At 59.8% G+C, this 19,695-nt stretch overlaps 1 pseudogene; it reads right to left on the bottom strand.

Annotated features, from left to right (window-relative positions):
- Window positions 1-4,476: 4,476 nt before the first annotated feature.
- On the bottom strand, window positions 4,477-19,122 carry LOC142403559 (scavenger receptor cysteine-rich type 1 protein M130-like; annotated as a pseudogene).
- Window positions 19,123-19,695: the final 573 nt, after the last annotated feature.

Genomic DNA, 19,695 nt, shown 5'->3' on the forward strand with positions numbered 1-19,695 from the left:
TCAGGTCAGGGAATACTTATGCAAACTGGGCATACAGAAGTCCACGGGCCCTGATGGGATACACCCATGAGTGCTGAGGGAGCTGGCAGATGTCATTGCGAGGACACTCGCAAGAATCTTTTACCGTTCATTGAGATGGGGATGTGCCCGAAGACTGGAAGAAATCAAATGTCACTGCTATTTTCAAGGAGGGCAAGAAGGAGGACCTGGGGAACAAGAGATGAGTCAGCCTCTCCTCGAGCCCTGGGAAGGTGATAGAGCAGCTAATCCTGGGAAATATTTCCAGGTACATTGTGCTGGTTTTGGCTGGGATGGAGTTAATTTTCTGCATAGCAGCCCGTATGGTGCCATGTTTGGGATTTGCGACCAACGCAGTGTTTCTAATACACCAGTGTTGTAGCTATTTGCGGAAGAGTGCTTTCACAGCATCAAGGCCTTCTCTCTTGCTCTCTCTTCCTCCCCAGCAACTAGGCTGGATCTCTTGATGAGGGAGGACCAGGGGACGTCATTTAGCAAGGCAAAGTTTTACACAGTGCGTTGGTGTCCATGTCCAGGTTTTGGTAGCGAGGAGGCTGCACGTGTGACCTGTGAGAGAAGACCAAGGGCTGCCTCCATGCCAGACAGGGCTGGGTCCAGCCAGCTCCAAAATAGAGCCACTGCTGGCCAAAACTGAGCCCAGCAACAAAGCTGGTGGAACGGGTGTGAAAATGTATTTAAGAAGGGGCACAAGTGCCAGACTGGAATAGGAGTTAGGGGGAAAACAAAGTGTGAGAAACAGCCCTGCAAACACCATGGTCAGTGAAGAAGGAGGAGAACCACCCTGTCGGTGGTCCAGGCACCAGAGCAGATATTCCCCTGCAGCCCAAGCAGAATACCACAGCACAGCAGGTATTTTCCTGCAGCCTCTGGAGAAGACCATGGTGGACAATGTAAGCCCTGCAGTCCATGGAGGACGCAATGCTGGAGAATTTGGGTAATTCCTGAAAGAACTGTGGCCTGTGGAGAGCCCAGAGTGGAGCAGGTTCATCTTGAAGGACTGTAGCCTGTAGGAGGGACCCCATGGGAAAAGAGTGAGAAGGAAGGAGCAGCAGGCAGGAAGTGTTCTGGACTGACCACAACCCCCATTCCCCATGGCCTAGTGCTGCTCAGAGGGGAGGAGGTAGAAGAGTTGGGAATAAAGGAGTGAAGCTGAGCTGGGGAAAAAAGGGTGGGGAGGAGGCCTTCCATGGGGAAGGAGATAAGGTCTTCCAACAGCCCCACACTTCTTCCACCCTCAGCCTTTGCAGTTACACGTGCCTGGCCAGCCCACCTGCTTTGCCACTGTCACGTTTGGACTGAAGTCCCACACACATTTTGGCATGCCCAGTGTAAGCTGGCCTCCACCCAAATCTGGAGCCCACCTGACCATGGAGGCAGGGAGAGGACAGGTCCCTCTGCCCAGGGCCAGCAACAGCTCTTCCCTGGGACCCTCCCCAAGGAATGCTCCTCGTGTGTGTCAGCCTGTGGCCTGGCAGGGGTGGAACTGGGACAAGGGCTGCTGGGGCAGGTCTGAAGTACCTCAGCTGGCAGAGCATTAGACTGAACATCTAAAGGTCCCTAGTTCAGCGCTGGGCTGATACAGTGCTATCCTCGCTCAGTTTTTTGCAGAGCCTGCCTGCTTCTTCCAGCCTACCCTGGCCCTCCTTGCTCCTTCACCTCTTGCCAGAGCACTGCCCCTGCACGGTAGCTGGAGATCTGTGGGTTAGAAGGAGCCTTCCTCTTGCTCCACAAGTCCCCAGCCTTCCCCTCAACAGGACTCTCCATTCAGTGCTTCTTTGGGGTGCTCTCCATCTGTCCCTCCTTCCATGCTCCACAGCAATTGGCACCTTTGCTTTATGGGGTTTCTGCAAAGACCTTGTCTCTCTCCTCTTTGTCATTCTTGATGGTGCACAGACTGCTCCCCTCCTCACACACATCCTTCACCTGGACCTCAGCTTGCAGACCAGAGCATACTGCCCATGGGGGAGGCCACTGTCCCCCCAGTCCCAGGGAGAGGCACTCCCTGGAGCTGAGGCCTGAATGGCAGCATCCTCCCTCCAGAGGTCTGTCACAGCGAGACCTCTGATGTGCCAAGGACAGCTGGCAAAGCCGTGCCCAAATAGACTCACCCACCAGACTGCACTGGCTAGACCAGCTGCAGCCCCTCACAGCCATCAGTCCCTGCACAGAGGAAGAAAGACCTGCTCATGAGCTCCAACAAGCTGCTGGGCTCCCCTCCTGCAACCTCTTGCTGCTGCAGAACCCTGCTCGCCCCCCAGGAACACAGTGACAGCTGTGACCCAGCACATCTCCCTCTGTCTCCAGTCTCAGCCTCTCCCCAGTCAGCCCAAGGAATGGCACGTGCTGGACTACAGTCGCACAGCAACGTGCATGTTCTAACCCCGTGCAGTTCTGCTACGTCACAGCTGGCTCCTTAGGGATGCACCTGCAGAGGAGTTTGGCTTTTGTTGTGACTGAGCGCAAGTGAGAGGTGGTGAGAGGGAGAGACTGTCTGTCCAAGCACAGTTACTGTCTTGTCAGCTTTGAGCATGAGCTTGAACATGCTTGGCCGCAGGGGTAGTGCCTGCAGGATTATCACTGCTCCAGAAGAGTCCTTCTACGCCTTTCTTGAGCAAGAACGGGAGAGTCATTGCTGAGGATGGGTTTTGGGGTCATGTGTGCAAAGCAGAAGAGGTGAGCAGTCCATCCCCTTAACTCCACTCAACCACTCCAGAAATTCACAGGCACTGTGGTCTGCTTTTGAAACTCCCAAACCCTCTCTGCCAGTCAGGGGCTCAGCAGGGAAAAAATGTATGGTATGGCATTGGGCAACACAATTGTCCCAGCTGTGCCACCATGAGGACACCATCCCTGCATGTGGTCAAACCATCAGCCTTTGAGTTACCAGCTGAACACACTCACCCACCCTGCCACAGAGACCCCAGCCAGGGCTGTCCCAGGGCACTGCTTTGCTGCCAGGACAGTCATCAGCGCTGAAGGAATGGGAAGGTCCCTGAGCCCAACCCCCATGCCCAGCCCCATGGAGATGGAAGCCTGCTCTTCAAGTCACCTCCAGAGATGCTGGGGAACAGAGGGCTGCAGGGGGAGGCCTGGTGCCTGGAGGAGGGATATAAGATTTCTGCCACCACGTCCCCTCCACGGCGTGCCCTAGGATGCCATCGGAGCCTGCAGGCACCTCACCCCAGGCAGGGCATTTCCCTCACCCTGTTGCACTGCTCCTGCTGTGGAGTTGGGGACAGATGTGGCACAGAGGGGTGTTGCCCTGGGTGGCAGAGGAGGCTCAGGGGAAGGGGTTTTCTCCTCTCCATCGACCCATCCCACAGTGGGCCAGAGCGTGGGAGCAGCACCTGCAGCAAGAGCCTCCTTCTGCCCCATTGCCCTGCCGAGGCGTTGAAGGGGCAGCACTGTGCAGTGCAGCTCTGTGCCAGGATCAGGCCCCAGCACAGAGGCAGTCCCAGCTTGCCCATCTCAGACGGGTTCAAGTGCTGTTTTCTGCAGAGAGTCCCTGGGCACGCAGGAGAAAACAGGACTGTGCTTGTCATAGACGCATCACGGGAGGAGAGTGTCTCTCCTGCTGGCAGGTGTCAAGGGGATGTAGCTCAGTGGCAGAGCGCCTGCTTCGCATGTGGGAGGTCCTGGGTTCAATCCCCTGCATCTCCAGGGCTGCTTTTGCCCTGAATCCCCAGCCTCAGGCAGGTGCAGGCTGGAGCCCATGGAACAGCCCCTGGAGACTGGGCTCCTGGCAGAGCATGAGGAGAGGGAATCTCAGCCCGTGTGTCCCAGAAAGTGGCTCTGCACCCTGTGCTGGGGCAGTGGGGAGCAGAGCTGCATCCTCACCATTGTGGGAGGTAATCCGTGGGCCATGATCCCCCCTGGGGATGGCTGGGGTGTTCAGGGGACTCGGCCACCTTAGGGCTCACTTCTGTGGGGCCACAGCCCAGGGCTTACCCTGACATGGCAGCTCTGGCATGGCCTCTGCACTGGGGGACCAGCGTGGCCCAGGCAGGGCCTGGGACAAAGAGCAGCTGGAAACCCGAGGGTGAGGAAATGGATGTTGCCGCTGGGGTGCACCACAGGACCTACCAGAGAGCCATTTTGACTAGAAACTGCCCGTGGCCAGCAGCATGGAAATGTCTCTCTCAGCAGGAACATTCCCCAGGGACCATGGGCTCTCGCAGCCCCACAGCCTGACCCCGAGCCTGCTGTCCCTGAGATGTGCTCCTTGCCTACCACTGTGTCATCGTTCTCTGCTCCCCCTCATCAGCCTCAGGGAGGTGACCCAACACCTGGGCAGGCAAGCCCCAGCTCTGGGTCAAAGCCCTCAGAGACTTTTAATAAGAACCAATATGGACGCACAGTGTAAAAGCGGGAATAAAAATAGAGGAAACTGCAGGCGGTTTCTGCTGCCCGTGCTACAGGGAGATGTTTCCCTGGTGCTCACAGCTCTCCCAGCTGCACAGAGCTCTCCTCCCTCCTGGCTGCACCCAGCTGCACAGCAGGGATGGGCTCTCCTGGCCTGGGGCTCAGGGACTGTTGTGCACCAAGCTGTGGTGTCACAGCCTTTGTGTCCTCATGGGGATGTGCCACAGACACCTCTTCAGCATCATCATAGCCCATGCTCCCCAGGCACAGGGACGAGGTGTCTCCTTCAGCTCCAGGGACCCCAGCACTTCTCCGGGAGCGCAGGCTGCCCCCTGCAAGCAGCAAGGCAGGACAGTGCAGTTGGCCCATGGGGTCTGTACATCACCTTCCTCCCTGCTCCTCACCACATTCGGCTCCTTCTCCCACCCACAGTCCCTCCAAGGAAAACTCCCGCGGCAGGTTCCGCCTCCCCAGGAGGTTTGGGTGTCAGGACCATAGCAACATGGGTGGCACCAGGGATGGCACCCCAGGAACCAGCAGCGCTATCTTTCCCTCTCACCTCCGAGTGCATCCCTGGGCCCTGCTCCAGGCTCCCTGGGCATTTCCCAAGCTCCCTGCTCAGGAGCAGCACCCTCCCCTAAGTCAGGAACCTCCTTGGCATCATCATAGCCATCTGCTGGGTTGCCTCCAGGCACAACAAGAACATCTGAAAGGAGAGGGGAGCTGGAGACAGTGAAAAGATATGTCCTGCAGAGCAGAGGATAGGACGATGCACATGGAAAGACAGGGTTGAGACACTGGTGTTGGCAGCACCACAGGAGACCCCCATGTCCTCCCCATCTCTCATGGTGACACTCAATGACACCTCTGTCCATCACATGTCTACAGGGAGACCAACACCTTCCTGTCTCCATTACCTGGTGCTGATCTCAGATCATCCTCCTCCTCGGTGTCCCCAGGGTAGGGCTGCAGCTGGCTCAGGGACTCCTCTGCATAGGAGCCTGGAGAGATGCACAGCAGGTGGTATGGAGCGAGCCCCACTGACCTGTCTCATCGTCAGCGCTGCTGGGGAAGGGGGACCCACAGAGCTGGGGCTGCATGAGGAGGAGGGCGGGGAATTTAACCGGCTCCCCCAGGACAAACACTGTCTCAAAGGTGCTCCCAGAGCTGCCCTAGGACAGCCCCTTCCCTCACTCCTCAGGTGTCACATGGGGTGCAGGGGCAGGAAGAGAGGGGCTGTGCAGCTGGGACAGGCAAAGCTGGTGGGGAGAAAGCTCCTCTCCTGGACCCACACCCTGGAAACTCCCCCACAGACAACATGGCCCCAGTGCTACAGGGACCACAGTGTGGGGGGTTTCAGGGGATCATCTCTGCGTTGGGCCCAGGGGAAAGGGTCCTGCAGATGTGCCTCCAGGGAGGACACACACCCACCTGAGCGACCAAACCTCGCCTGCTTCTCCCACACTGGGCTGTAACCGATCTCCTCGTACACGGCCTCGGGAAAGAGCTCCTGAGCTCTCCTGGAGCCTGGGGACAGAGGCAGGGCTGGCCCAGGGAGAGGCAGAGGGGTGATGGCATCCCACTGTGCTCCCCAGACCTGTTGCTTGGGCCAGCCCAGGACTGGTCTGACAGCACAGCCCCACTGCACTGTCCAGGCACGGCTGCCGCACCCCCAGTGAGGGAAACATTGCTGTGGAGATCATCTGGGGCAGCATCACCCTCGCTTCATCCTTTCAGAGACAGCGCTCATGGTCCTCTGGCCCCTGGGACGTGCACCCCTTGTCTGACCCTGGAGCAGCTCCCATGTTTCCTCTCCACCTGGAGCTGCTCCCTATCTGCCCCATGGTTCTACAGCAGGGTCCCTGCCCTGCCCTGCCATGGGGTGGGCAGGGCTGGGCAGGCCTGGGCAGAGGGACAGGCTGGGGACCTGACACCTCAGAGATGGTCCCTACTGCCCCACACGCCTCCTGTCATCTCTGTTGCCCCAGAGCCCCTTCCAGCACTACCCAGAGCACTGCCAGCCTTGGCCGTCCCCAGTCTGCCATTTCTCTCCTTGCCCCAGTGCTAGCCCCCCATGCCTCTGGGCTCTCTCCAACCCTTGATGCTGGTGCCCCATAGCCAGGCAGTCAATGGGGTGGTGCGTGGGACAGGTGGTAGCACACAGTCTCACCCCCTCCAGCTCTGCCTGTGACCCTCACTGACACCCCACAGCACCCCGCAGCCCTTCCAGGAGGCGTCTCCCCCTGGGACTGCTGTGGAAGGACCCACCTCTGCGTCCCGACCTGGCCCTTAGCACTCGCCCGGCCAGGAGGGCCAAGAGCAGGCAGAGGAGGGCCCCCAGGATGATGCAGATGATGACGGGCATGGAGACTCTCCCGCTGCTGGGCAAACGGCCCCGAGTGGGACCTGTATGTGCAAGAACATGGAAGGGGCAGCACCAGGCGTGGGAGAGGAGGGGGCAGTGCCAGCCCTGACTCTTATCACACAAGGCAGCAGGGGCTGGAGGGTCCCAGGGGTGACTGATGGGCAAACTTCCACCCTGCTGAGTACATTCCAACCATCCCGAACTCCACCGCTACCACCCCAGTGCCTCCTCCGTGGAGTTTCCCACGCCAGCAAGGAGCCACTTCCATCCAGCTGCGGGTCACAGCCTGGCCCCAGGGATACCCAGCCTCAGGCAAGAGGATGATTTACCTGCTCGGGTTGGGGATGCTGCTGTCCTGGGTGGAGCTGCAGAGGAGGAAAAGAAGAGCTGGGCTGAGCGGTGGGTGTTCAGGTATCGGGGAGCCTCCTCCCCAACACACCGCGTGTGTGTCTGTACATGTCCCTGACACATCCCACCCAAAAGTGGCCCTCCAGTAGTGCTAGAAAGGGAGGCTGGGACATGGCCCAGGGCCTCTGCTCTGGGTGGCAGGTAGCCCAGGTGGGACAGGCAGCCCAGGGGATAGCTCTGCGGCTGCAGGGCCCCACGGGCCTTGCCCAGAGGACACCCAATTCCACCGAGGCTTCTCCCTGCCTGGCACCAGGCTCCTGCACTCTGCAGGAACGCTCTTGCTCTTGGGAGGTCAGGGGCCATGCCATGGCCAATTGGACGAAAGGCCTTCCCCAGCTCCCTGCCAATACTCCAGCAAGGGGTCCCAGCCCTGCCGCTCACCTGAGCAGAGCACGGCAGCGTCTTCCTTATGCCGGCAAGCACCGCCATCCCCGGGCCGGGCCCAGCAGTCCTGCAGGGATGGCTCTGTCCCCCGGCACTCCACCTGCTCCAGCCAGATGGGGCCTTGCCCCATCCCAAATGCAGCCTCATTCAGGGCAGACACCACAGGACCACAGCCCAGCTGCCTGCACGCCACCTCAGCATCCCGCATGTCCCAGGAGTCATCGCACACCGTCCCCCAGGAGCCACGGTGCCACACCTCCACTCTGCCCGAGCACCCGTCCTCGCCTCCCACGGCACGAATCTTCTCCCTGTCTGGAGAAGGCAAAGACCTCCCATGGCACTGAGACAGCAGGCAGAGCACTGCCACACAAGAAGGGTACACAGAGGAGCAGCTCAATACCTGTGCAGCTCGTGGAGTTCGGGCATGGGGCCAATGGCTCCGGGGACATTTCTGGGCGTTCCCCTGAAGAAAGAAACACTGAAGTGAAGGGGCTGCTGTGTGGGATGGTGCAGAAGAGAGCGAGGCTGAGCTCTGCTTGTGCCTCCCTGTGCCATCTTGGTCATGGCAGCAACTGAAGCCCAGTCATTCAGGGGACACGCGCAGGACTGGGGGGACCCTGATTGTTCAGCCCCTAAAGGTCCCTGGCTCACAGAGCAGCAGTACTGTGTCTATGGAAGGGAGGCTCTTCTGAAGCCTGTCTGATCTCTTCTGAGACCTCCCCTGGCGATATTTCTGCCTCCCCCAGGTGCTGCTGGCAACCTGGGTGACAACTGCTGCTGCACTTGTGTGGCTTTGGTCATGTTTGTGCCACCGGCAGCAGAAGGGTTTGACATGGAAAGGAATAGCCCCTCTACGTTTGGCTCTGCATAGAGGGGAGCAGGAGCTGGGGTGACACTGTGCCCGAGTGGCTCAGAGTTACCATCGCAGGTGATGTGGATCTCGTCTCGCAGGTCTTCACATGCCTGTGGATCCCAGGGAGTGGAGGGACACTGCCAGAAGGAGCTGGTTTTCTCCCCACACTGCACATTATCCAGCCATGCAGGGCCAGACACCTTGCCATAGGGCAGGCGTCTTTCCAGGGATCCTCCATCCCCACAGCCCAGCTCCTTGCATGCCAGCGACACCGTGCTGAGAGTCATCGAGTTGGAGCAAATGCTTCCCCACGTCCCGTTGTAGAAAACCTGCAGGCGCCCGGAGCAGCCGTTGCTGTTCTGCAGCCTGAGGGCCAGGAACTCTGGGAGGAGAGGCAGGAAGGGGGAAGAGGCTGGTGTGGGGCTGTGGGAGCCAGGACACCTCTGCACTCCCCAGGCCCTCAGCCAGGCAGGGGCAGGGCCAGCACGTGTCCCTTGCACCTAAGAGCAGAGAGAAGTCCGTGATGCACAGACACCCCTGCCCTTCCTGCTAACACTCGGGGATGGCTGAGCTCCCCAGGGACCCCCAGAGGGACTGAGGGTGCCCGTGCATGGCTGTCCACAGGATCATGCCGGGGCTCAGTGGCAGCCAGGGACAGCCTTGGCCATGCCCAGCTCTCCCCACGTCCTGGCCTCCCTGGCAGCAGTCTCCCACCACAGCTGCCAGCACAGACCTGAGCAGATGACTCCCGCATCCTCCTTGTGCCCGCAGTCGTGCTGCCCCCAGGGCCTGGCAGGGCAGTCCCAGAGAGCAGCTTCGTCCCCAGAGCAGGTCACGCCATCCAGCCAGATCTGCCCAGAGCCTTCCCCAAACCGAGCAGAGCTGGCCGCCTCCACGGCCCCTCCACAGCCCAGCTGGTGGCAAACGACAGCAGCATCAGCCAGGTCCCAGTCGTCATCGCAGATGGTCCCCCAGCTGCCCTGGTAGTAGATCTCCACTCTCCCGGCGCAGCGCCCAGACCCGTTCACCAGACGGACCCGCCGGCTCCCTGCAGTGGGGAGAAACCCCAGTGGCTGTCAGGGCCTGGCTACCCACACAACCCATCATCTGGGGGGCCCATGCATTGCCGCTCACCCCAGCAAATGACTCCCACGTCCTCTGCAACCCCTTCCGCCAGTGACCTCTCGGGCAGGGAGGTGTTGCAGAGGGTCAGCTTGGTCTCATTGCCTGTGCACCGGACCCCTCGCAGCCCTACGGGGCCCGTCCCTCGCTCAGCCTTTGGGGGGTTGTAGGCTGCCTCTGCCTGTCCGCACTGCAGCTGCCGGCACACCACGTTGGCCTCCTGCACGTCCCACTGGTCATCCAGGACTCTGCCCCACGTCCCGCGCTGCAAGATCTCCACTCGCCCGTCGCACCGGCTCCCTCCACCCACCAGCCGCAGGGATGCAAAGCCGGCTGAGCCTGGGGAGAGCAGAGATGCCACAGCCATCGGCAGCACTGGGGAGCATGGCACCCTTCAGGGAGGAGGGCAAGGGGGACTTTTCCAACCAAACAGGACAAGTCTGAGCCTTGTGCTGACAAGAGGAGAGGGCAAAGCCCGTGCCTGCTCTCCAGCTCAGACCCAGCTCTGCTGCTGCTGGGGGCACCCAGGCAGCTCCTACTCCTGCCTGGGTGGTGGGATGAGGCTCTGCAGGGCTCTCTGTGGGGATGGCATGCGGTTGTCTGTAGCCAGAGGGATGGAGCAGAGCCCCGCAGCCCTGTCCTGGGCTCATCCCACAGGAGAGAAACACAGGAGCCCAGGCCTTGCAGTGGCACAGGGGCCTAAGCCGCTGCCCTGAGGGCAGGTGCCTGCCTCCATGCAGTCCTCAGCTCTCCCACAGCAGAGCCGTCAGCCTGACCAGGCAAAGCCCTCCAGAAGGCTCCTGGGGACACAGTGCTTTCTCCAGGCAGAAATTCAGCCTGGTACTGCCATGGGACCACTGCTTTGGGTGGCCATGTCACACACAAGGGGCAAAGGGATTCAATGCAGCATTTTCCCGGCACTCACCTGAGCAAATGACAGCGGCGTTGTTCCCATGGGAGCACGGTGAGGCCCCCAGGGAGATCACTGGGCACTGTCCCAGGTGGACTTCAGTCCCGTCACAGTGGAATGAGTCTCTCCAGACTGGTCTGAGTCCTCTCCCAAAATGCGTTCCTCCAGGAAGGGACTCGGCAAACCCGCAGTTGAGTTGACGACAGAGAACGTGGGCATCCGAGAGATCCCAGCGGGAGGCACAGAGGGTCCCCCAGGTCCCCAGCACCTGGACCTCCACCCTCCCCGCACAGACCGTGCTGCCGTTCACCAGCCTGAAGCCTGTGTACTCTGGGGAGAGAGGAGGAGGGCTGAGGGTGGATTGGTGCTCTTGCACCCTCAGAAGCTGGCGGAGAGGCCAGAGGCAGAGCATGCCTTTCTTCTCCCTCTGCACTATTTTCATGCTGCAGAAAAACCACCAGCCCTCCTGTCCTCACGCCCAGCCCAGCACGGACCTTGCTCTCTTCCCCGAACCCCGGGACATCCCCGGTGTTCAACACGCAATCCTGAGCCCTTACGTGTGCAGGTGACTGCAGCGCTGTTCATATGGGTGCAGGGCTGGTCCCTGCGGGACCCCCTGGGGCAGGAGATGAGGAGGGATTCATTCCCCACACACTGCAGCTCTCCATCCCAGATGGGACCCACCCCTTCTCCAAAGTGAGCTGCCCCAGCTACAGGCAGGGCCACACCACACTGCAGCTCCCTGCAGACCACATCAGCAGCTTTGGGACTAAATTGGGAGTCACAGACAGGTTTCCACTGGTCCCCATCATGGATCTCCACACGTCCTGAGCAGTGGCTCTTCCCTTCTACCAGCCGGACAAATCCTGGAAAAAACCAAAGTAAGTGGGAGTTCCCAGATTCCTCCGACAGATACAGGACCACATCCTGCATCACCTCCAATCAAGCTGTGACCAAATAGCCCATTGCATATCCCAGAGGAAAGTGTTGGGGGAGTATTGTTCAGACAAACACATCAAGGCCCCCATGCACCCCTTCTCTAAACCATCACAGCACTCAAGGTTATGTGTCTGTTGCAGCACCAGCACAGCTCGGACACCCCGCTGCTCCAAGAGGCGCCCTGTGCTGCCCGGCATGGTCCCACCAGCACTGCAGTGGTGTGCACAGTTCAGGTCCGGGAGAACTGGCCCAGATGATAATGACTGCTGCAGCCTGCTCAGCCCCTGCAGAGCGTGCGACCAGGCAGGACGATCTCCTTGACGCATCCAGAAATGCACCCTGCTCCCAGGGCTGTTCTGGGGTGTTGGGAGGTTGCTGTTAGAGGGAGATGTCACAGAGCACAGAAATGGTGCAGCTGTTACCATGGCTGGTGCCTGTCCAGCCCTCTCCGATGCCTGCTCGGAGGGGGTGTCCTCAGCGAGGCACACAGGGCTCTGTCCAGAGGTGCACAGGTCCAAAGCCAAAGTCCAGGCAGAGGGACAGGAGACCTGCATGTCCCCCTGGGCTCATGCTGGCTCAAAGGATAACAGCAGGCACAGACGAGAGTCAGAAAGTGCTGCCAAAGCCTCTGTTTCATGGGGCAGTGTGGGGAACCACGGACAGGCAGGAGAGGCTGGGCAGCAGGTCAGCGCTGCCTGCATGGGGCTATGTCCCTATGGGGCTGTCACAGCTCCAGGGATGTCCCAGTACCAGCCTGTGCATGCAGTGATGCAGAAGGGAGCAGCCAGAGTCAAGCAGCTGCCAAGCTCCCAAGCCTTGCAGGAGGTGGCTGGACCACACAGCCGAGCCCTGGGGACAGGCAGTGAAAGGGCTTTGTGCCACCCTGCTCCTCTCCCAGGGCCCAGCACTCATGCTCTCTGAAAAGCACTTTTGATTCAGTTGAGGTACTCATGGCTGTGAAGGGCAATGACGCAGGGGACCAGCCATCTCATGCCCTTCCTCCAAGGTGTGCAGTGCCAAGCAAGTCCCCCTGGTTTCTCCAGAACAGGGACCCTCAGCACTGTTGTCTGGGAGCTGGCAGAATGTGTGGAGACCAGTGGGGATCAGTGGACACCCCAGGGCAGGGATGGAGGATTCATCTGCAGCCCAAGACACTGACTGAAGAGGGGCTGAGACACTGTGGCAGGGTTAGTTCAGCCTGGGCTAGGCTCCCTCTGGGCTTTTCCCAGGCACTGAGAACACCAGAAATGACAGTCCCAGCTCAGCAGTGTGACCGACCACACTGGGCAGTGCTCCGGTGCCTACCTGTTGGTCCCTGAGGGCACACACAAGATCTCTTCCCCTATCACATGCCCAGAGGGGGGGAATAGGCTGTTCCCTTACCTGAACACCTCACCCCAGCATCACCAGAATGAAGGCAGTTATTTTCACCCCATCCTCCGTGTGTGCAGTCAGACAGGGCAGACTCGGTGCCATTACAGCCAACATCATCCAGCCAAATGGGGCCAGATCCTGGCCCAAAGACTCCGTACTGAGGAGCTCCAACAGCAGACCCACAGTCCAGCTGCTTACAAACCACTGCAGCATCCTGCATGTCCCAGTCGTCACCACACACGGTCCCCCACTGGCCCTGTTGTTTCACCTCCACTCTCCCCGCACAGTGGTTGTCGCCGTCCACCAGCCTCACGTCCACAGCCCCTTCAAACACTGACAAAGGACCAGTCAAGACAACACTTATCCCCAGTATGCAACTCTGGGGGAGCCCCTGCCCTGGTCCAGCCAGAGGTGCCAGGGTGGGAGCCCACTGCCCTCCAGGCTGTCCCCAGGGCAGTGCAGGGCTCCCTTCTATCCCCACGGGCTGTGCAAGGCTGGGGATGCCCAGCTCCAACCCTGCTGGGTCATTTGGGGCCCCACAGACTTTGGCACTTCCTTCCACCCCAATGGCCCCCAGCAAACTGACCCCCGGCTCATACCCACCCAGGGCACCCACTCCTCCCCAGCCAGCACCCTGAGAAGAGACCTGCCCCCACCACGGCTCCCCCAAGCACACACTGCTGCTTCTGCCCAGGTCCTGAGCTCCCCTGGACCACAGCCTGCCCTGGGCATCTCCCAGCTCATCCTCCACCCTCACGCCTTTCTGTGTCCCCTGTGGTGCAACAGGATGATGCCAGTGAGCCCTCCCAACCCATGCCCCCTCCTTGTCCTCGGGCATCAGCCCAGCCGTGCCCTTGTCTAGGATGCCCCAGGAAGGTCACCTCTCTGCCAGCCTGTGGGAACAGGTACCCCAGTTCCCTTGTCTCCACAGGCACAACCTGCCCCCCCTCAGGCTGGAGCTCACCCACTGTTCAACACCCCACCCTGAGTCCTTACGTGTGCAGGTGACAGCAGCGCTGTTCATGTGGGTGCAGGGCTGGTCCCTGCGGGACCCCCTGGGGCAGGAGATGAGGAGGGATTCATTCCCCACACACTGCAGCTCTCCATCCCACATGGGACCCATCCCTTCTCCAAAGTGAGCTGCCCCAGCAACAGGCAGGGCCACCCCACACTGCAGCTCCCTGCAGACCACGTCAGCAACTTTGGGTCCAAAGTGGGAGTCACAGATAGTTTTCCACTGGTCCCCATCATGGATCTCCACACGTCCTGAGCAGCGGCTCTTCCCTTCTACCAGCCGGACAAAGCCTGGTAAAAAACAAAGTAAGTGGGAGATCCCAGAGTCCCCTGACAGATACATGACCACATCCTGCATCACCTCCAAGCAACCCGTGACCAAATAGCCCATTGCAAATCCCAGAGGAAGCTGTTGGTGCAGCGTTGGTGAAACAAAAACATCCAGGCCCCCTTGCACACCTTCTCTACACCATCACAGCACTCAAGGGGATGTGTCTGTTGCAGCACCAGGCACTGCTTGGACAATCTGATGCAGCACAAGGTGCCGCGTTTTGCCCAGCATGGTCCCGCCAGCACTGCAGTGTGGTGTGCGCAATTCAGGTCCGGGAGAACTGGCCCAGATGATAATGACTGCTGCAGCCTGCTCAGCCCCTGCAGAGCTTGCGACCAGGCAGGACCATCACCTTGAGGCAGCCAGAAATGCACCCTGCTCCCAGGGCTGTTCTGGAGGTTTGGGAGGTTGCTGTTAGGGGGAGATGTCACAGAGCACAGAAATGGTGCAGCTGTTACCATGGCTGGTGCCTGTCCAGCCCTCTCCGATGCCTGCTCGGAGGGGGTGTCCTCAGCCAGGCACACAGGGCTCTGTCCAGAGGTGCACAGGTCCCAAGCCAACGTCCAGGCAGAGGGACAGGAGACCTGCATGTCCCCCTGGGCTCATGCTGGCTCAAAGGATAACAGCAGGCACAGACGAGAGTCAGAAAGTGCAGCCAAAGCCTCTGTTTCATGGGGCAGTGTGGGGAACCATGGGCAGGCAGGAGAGGCTGGGCAGCAGGTCAGCACTGCCTGCATGGGGCTATGTCTCCATGGGGCTGTCACAGCACCAGGGACGTCCTGTTACCAGCCTCTGCATGCAGTGATGCAGAAGGGAGCAGCCAGAGTCAAGCAGCTGCCAAGCTCCCAAGCCTTGCAGGAGGTGGCTGGACCACACAGCCGAGCCCTGGGGACAGGCAGTGAAAGGGCTGTGTGCCACCCTGCTCCTCTCCCAGGGCCCAGCACTCATGCTCTCTGAAAAGCACTTTTGATTCACTTGAGGTACTCATGCCTGTGAAGGGCAATGACCCAGGGGACCAGCCATCTCATGCCCTTCCTCCAAGGTGTGCAGTGCCAAGCAAGTCCCCCTGGTTTCCCCAGCACAGGGACCCTCAGCATTTTTGGCTGGGAGCTGGCAGAATGGGTAGAGACCAGTGGGGATCAGTGCACACCCCAGGGCAGGGATGGAGGATTCATCTGCAGCCCAAGACACTGACTGAAGAGGGGCTGAGACACTGTGGCAGGGTTAGTTCAGCCTGGGCTAGGCTCCCTCTGGGCTTTTCTCAGGCACTGAGAACACCAGCAATGACAGTCCCAGCTCAGCAGTGTGACCGACCACATTGGGCAGTGCTGCAGTGCCCACTTGTTGCTCCCTGAGAACACATGCAAGGTCTATTCCCCCGTCACATGCCCAGAGGTGCGGAACAGGCTGTCCCCTTACCTGAACACATTAACCCAGCATCACCAGCGTGAATGCAGTTATGTTCACCCCATCCTCTGTGTGGGCAGTCAGACAGGGTAGATACAGTGCCATTACAGCCAACGTCATTCAGCCAAATGGGGCCAGTTCCTGGCCTGTTGCTCCCTGAGGGCACAGCCAGGTCCCTTCCCCTGACCCACCCCTAAAGATGGAGAACAGGCTGTCCCCTTACCTGAACACATCACTCCAGCGTCAAACCTGTGTTCACAGTCATGTTCACCCCATCCTCTGTGTGGGCAGTCAGACAGGGCAGACTCGGTGCCATTACAGCCAACATCATCCAGCCAAATGGGGCCAGATCCTGGCCCAAAGTGTCCATACTGAGGAGCTCCAACAGCAGACCCACAGTCCAGCTGCTTACAAACCACTGCCGCGTCGTTCATGCTCCAGTAGTCACCACACACGGTCCCCCACTGGCCCTCATGTTTCACCTCCACTCTCCCAGCACAGTCGTTGTCGCCATTCACCAGCCTCACCTCTGCAGCCCCTTCAAACACCAACATGGCACCGGTCAGGGGAGCTCCAAGCTGCAGCACTGCAGGTCTGGGGGAACCCCCTGCCCAGGCCATGTCAGAGGTGCCAGGGTGGGAGCCCTCTCCCCTCCAGGCTGTCCCCAGTGCGGCGCGGGGATCTCTTCTATCCCCACGGGCTGTGCAAGGCTGGGGGTGTGCAGGTCTGGCCCTGCTGGGTCATTCACCATCCCACCGCACAAGGCACCTTCTCCCACCCCAACGGCCACCTGCCCCCTGCCCACGCACACCTGCACACTGTGCCCAGCCCTGCACAGGGCACCCGCTCTTCCCCAGCCCAGCACCCCCTGAACAGCCCCCTGTACACAGCCCTGCAGCTTCCCATGCAAACCACCTGCCCTGCCACCATCCAAACCCACCCCCACCCCCAGGGCTTTCCCTGTTCCCACCAAGACCACTCCAGTGATCCCCACACCCACATCCCCTCCTCGCCCCTGGTGTCAGCCCAGCCCTGCACTGGGACAGGCCCTCCAGGAAGGATGTCTCTCGACGCAGATGCCCCCGTCCCCTTCTCTCTGCGGGGCACAAACTGCCCTCATGGGCTCAGGGTCCCCTGGAACAAGGGGGCAGTGAGCAGCACACAAAGCCTCTGGGGTACCCCAGAGGTTGGCAGTGCCCTGGGGATCTCTGCCTGCTGCCATCCCCAGCTAGGCCACCACCGGCTCCAGAGGCACAGTGCTGGGGAACAGGGGGTCCCCAAAGGCTACCCCAGGACAGGGTGTCTCTGCGTCCAGCCAGGCACAGGCTGCCCCACACACCGGAGCCCTGGAAAAGGACATGCTCTCTCCCACCCAGACAGGCAGGCACAGGCTCCATGGACTTGAGCACCTTCTGGCCCTCACCTCAGTAGCACCTGCAAAGAAACCCCATTCCCGGACACATCCCGATGGCCATGCTGCTACCCGCTGGGCCTGGGCTGGGGGACAATGGAACTGGCACTTACCGCTGCACAGCTGTACCCAGAGGAGCAGCCCCAGCATCCGAGGGGACAGGACTCCCTCTGTGCCCATCCTGAGCCTCCTGCCCTGCCAGCACATCCCTGCTCTGCCACACTCCCTGCCACGGCTCCTGGGGACTCCTGGGGACAATGACGACAGCAGGGCAATATATCTCTGCAGATGCCAGCCCAGCTACAGGACGAGCCAATCAAAGCAGCAGGGCCTTTTTCGACATTATCGGGAGCTATCTCCCCTCCGACACAGCCCGGCCCTCCAATGAACTTCTCCAGCGCCATTCATGACCATATATGAGAGACGGCTCTGCTACAGGTGTCACGTCACCGTGGTGGGGGGCCGTCACAGGACAGGGCTGCTTGTGTGGGGGTAAATGGATTTTTCACCCCCTCAATCCTGCTTTCTCAACCAGGAGCACTGAGCATCTCCTATGCCAGGCACAGCCAAGAGCCCAAGGTGAGAGTGTCCAGCCACCCTCGTGCCGTGGGAAGCACAGGGCTGGGGCTGCGCCGGAGGCTGTGTCAGGAAGGGAAGGACACAGCCCCTGTCCCTGCTACAGACGCCGCTGTGCTGGGAGCAGCAGCTGGGAAAGGGCCTTAGCCCAGGCCAGAGCCCCGTCCCAGGAGTGCTGGCTCACCCTTCCTTCCCTGGAGAGCCCCATGGAAGGTCCCTCGCAGGAGCCGGAGCTGGGACATGTCCCTGCCCTGGCAGCAGACGTGCAGCCCAGAGGCTCAGACAGATCCCTGACTGTCAGCGTGTCACCGAGGGGCCGTTATTCCCCGCGGGCGCATCGGGAGCTCCAGCCTGCAGGTGCACAAACCACAGCCCACGTGGCCTCGCAGCACTCCCCACGCTCCCCCCGCAGCGCCCAGGCAGGAAGTCTGTGGTTTCCTCCTGGCGCCGTGCCCAGGCACATCCCTGCGGGGTCCCCGAGCCACCCCCACCCCGACTGCTCCAGCCAGGGCTGCAGGGGCTGCTCCTTCGGCCTCGCAGGCACGGGGCTGGGCATCTCCCGTCCTCCATGAAGCCCTTGTGACAGCACACGGCCGCTCTGCACCGAGCCCCACAGCCATGGGGTGCCATCGGTGACGTGACCACGGCCACTGCTGTGTGCTCAGGGTTATCCTGACAGTGACCTCACACCCTCCTACTGCTGGCACTGTGTGTGCATGCGTTACAGTGTCACACGTGTGTGCAGTGTATGGACTTCTGCTGATGATGGTTCTTCCAAAAAGCCATATTTGGGCGTGGTCGAAATATTGTTTTGGTGACATCAGAAGCACCTACAGAAACTATGTGCCAGCTCCTGGCCTACCAGCTACTCAGGCAGCAGTGACATCACAAGCTCATGCACAGCCCCTGGCCTATCTGCTACTCAGCCACAGAGGATGTCATAGCATCTACCTCTGATATTGGCCTGCTCCCGGCCTATCGGCCATTCAGGCACCAATGACTTCAAAACCACCTACAGAAGCTATGGGCCTGCTCCTGCCCTACCAGCTCCTCAGGCAGCAGTGGCATTAGAAGAAGAACCTACACATGCCATGGGCCTACTCCAGGCCTATGAGCTACTCAGACATGACATGAGACACATGAAAGACCAGAGACAACCATCCCCAATCCCCAATCCTTGGTGTCCCTCAAGGACCAGAGAACCCCAAGACCTTGGTGTCCCTCAAACCCCAAACCACAAGACCTTGGTGTCCTTTAGGGACCATCATTGACTACCCCAAACCCCAAGACCTTGATGTCCCTCCAACCTCAAGACCTTGCTGTCCCTCAAAGACCAGAGATGATCTTCCCCATTCCCCCCATTCCCAACATGTTGGAGGGGTGCTGGTGGCCTACCTCAGCACTTCGTTTCTGCACTACCCCCACCAGAGAGGACCACAGGCTGTCCCACTGCTGGGGGGCTTAATTCACCCTGGGCTTTAATTGCCCCCACCTGAAAAACCCCAGCAGCAAGAAGGCCTGTGGCCGCAAGATCAAATGTTGGGCCTGGCAGCTCCGTCAGCCCCCCCCGCAGTGGGGGGACCTCCCCAGCCAGGTAGGGTGGGGTGTCCCCCTCTTCTACCCCCATGTTTGTACCCCCATTTATAGCCCCCCTATTTATTGCCCCCCATTTTTAGCCCCCCTATTTATTGCCCCTCCTTTTTAGCCCCTCATTTATCATCCCCAATTATAACCCCCTCATTTATCACCCTGATTTATACCCCTCAAATTATAGCCCCTGTTTCTTCTCCCCTTATATACCCCCTGTGTATAGCCACCATCTATTACCCTCCCCATATATATCCTCCTATATACCCCCATATATACCTCTCCCTGTATATTGTCTGTATACCTCCATATACACCCCTCCCCATATACACCCCTCCCCATATGGACCACTTCCCATAAATACCTCCCCCATTTATAACCCCGATTTACAACCCCCTTTTTAACCCCCCCATTTAAACCCCCATTTACACCCCTCCCCATAGATCCCTCCTATGTACCCCTCCCCGTAAATACCACCCATTTATACCCCACTTTTTAACCCCCCATTTATTACCCTATTTACAACCATCCCCATATATACCCACTGTATATACCCACATTTATATACGCCCCTATATAACACCTTATAGATATAGTCTCAATATATACCCGT

Source organism: Mycteria americana, unplaced genomic scaffold (assembly GCF_035582795.1).
Source record: "Mycteria americana isolate JAX WOST 10 ecotype Jacksonville Zoo and Gardens unplaced genomic scaffold, USCA_MyAme_1.0 Scaffold_39, whole genome shotgun sequence".
NCBI lineage: Eukaryota > Metazoa > Chordata > Aves > Ciconiiformes > Ciconiidae > Mycteria > Mycteria americana.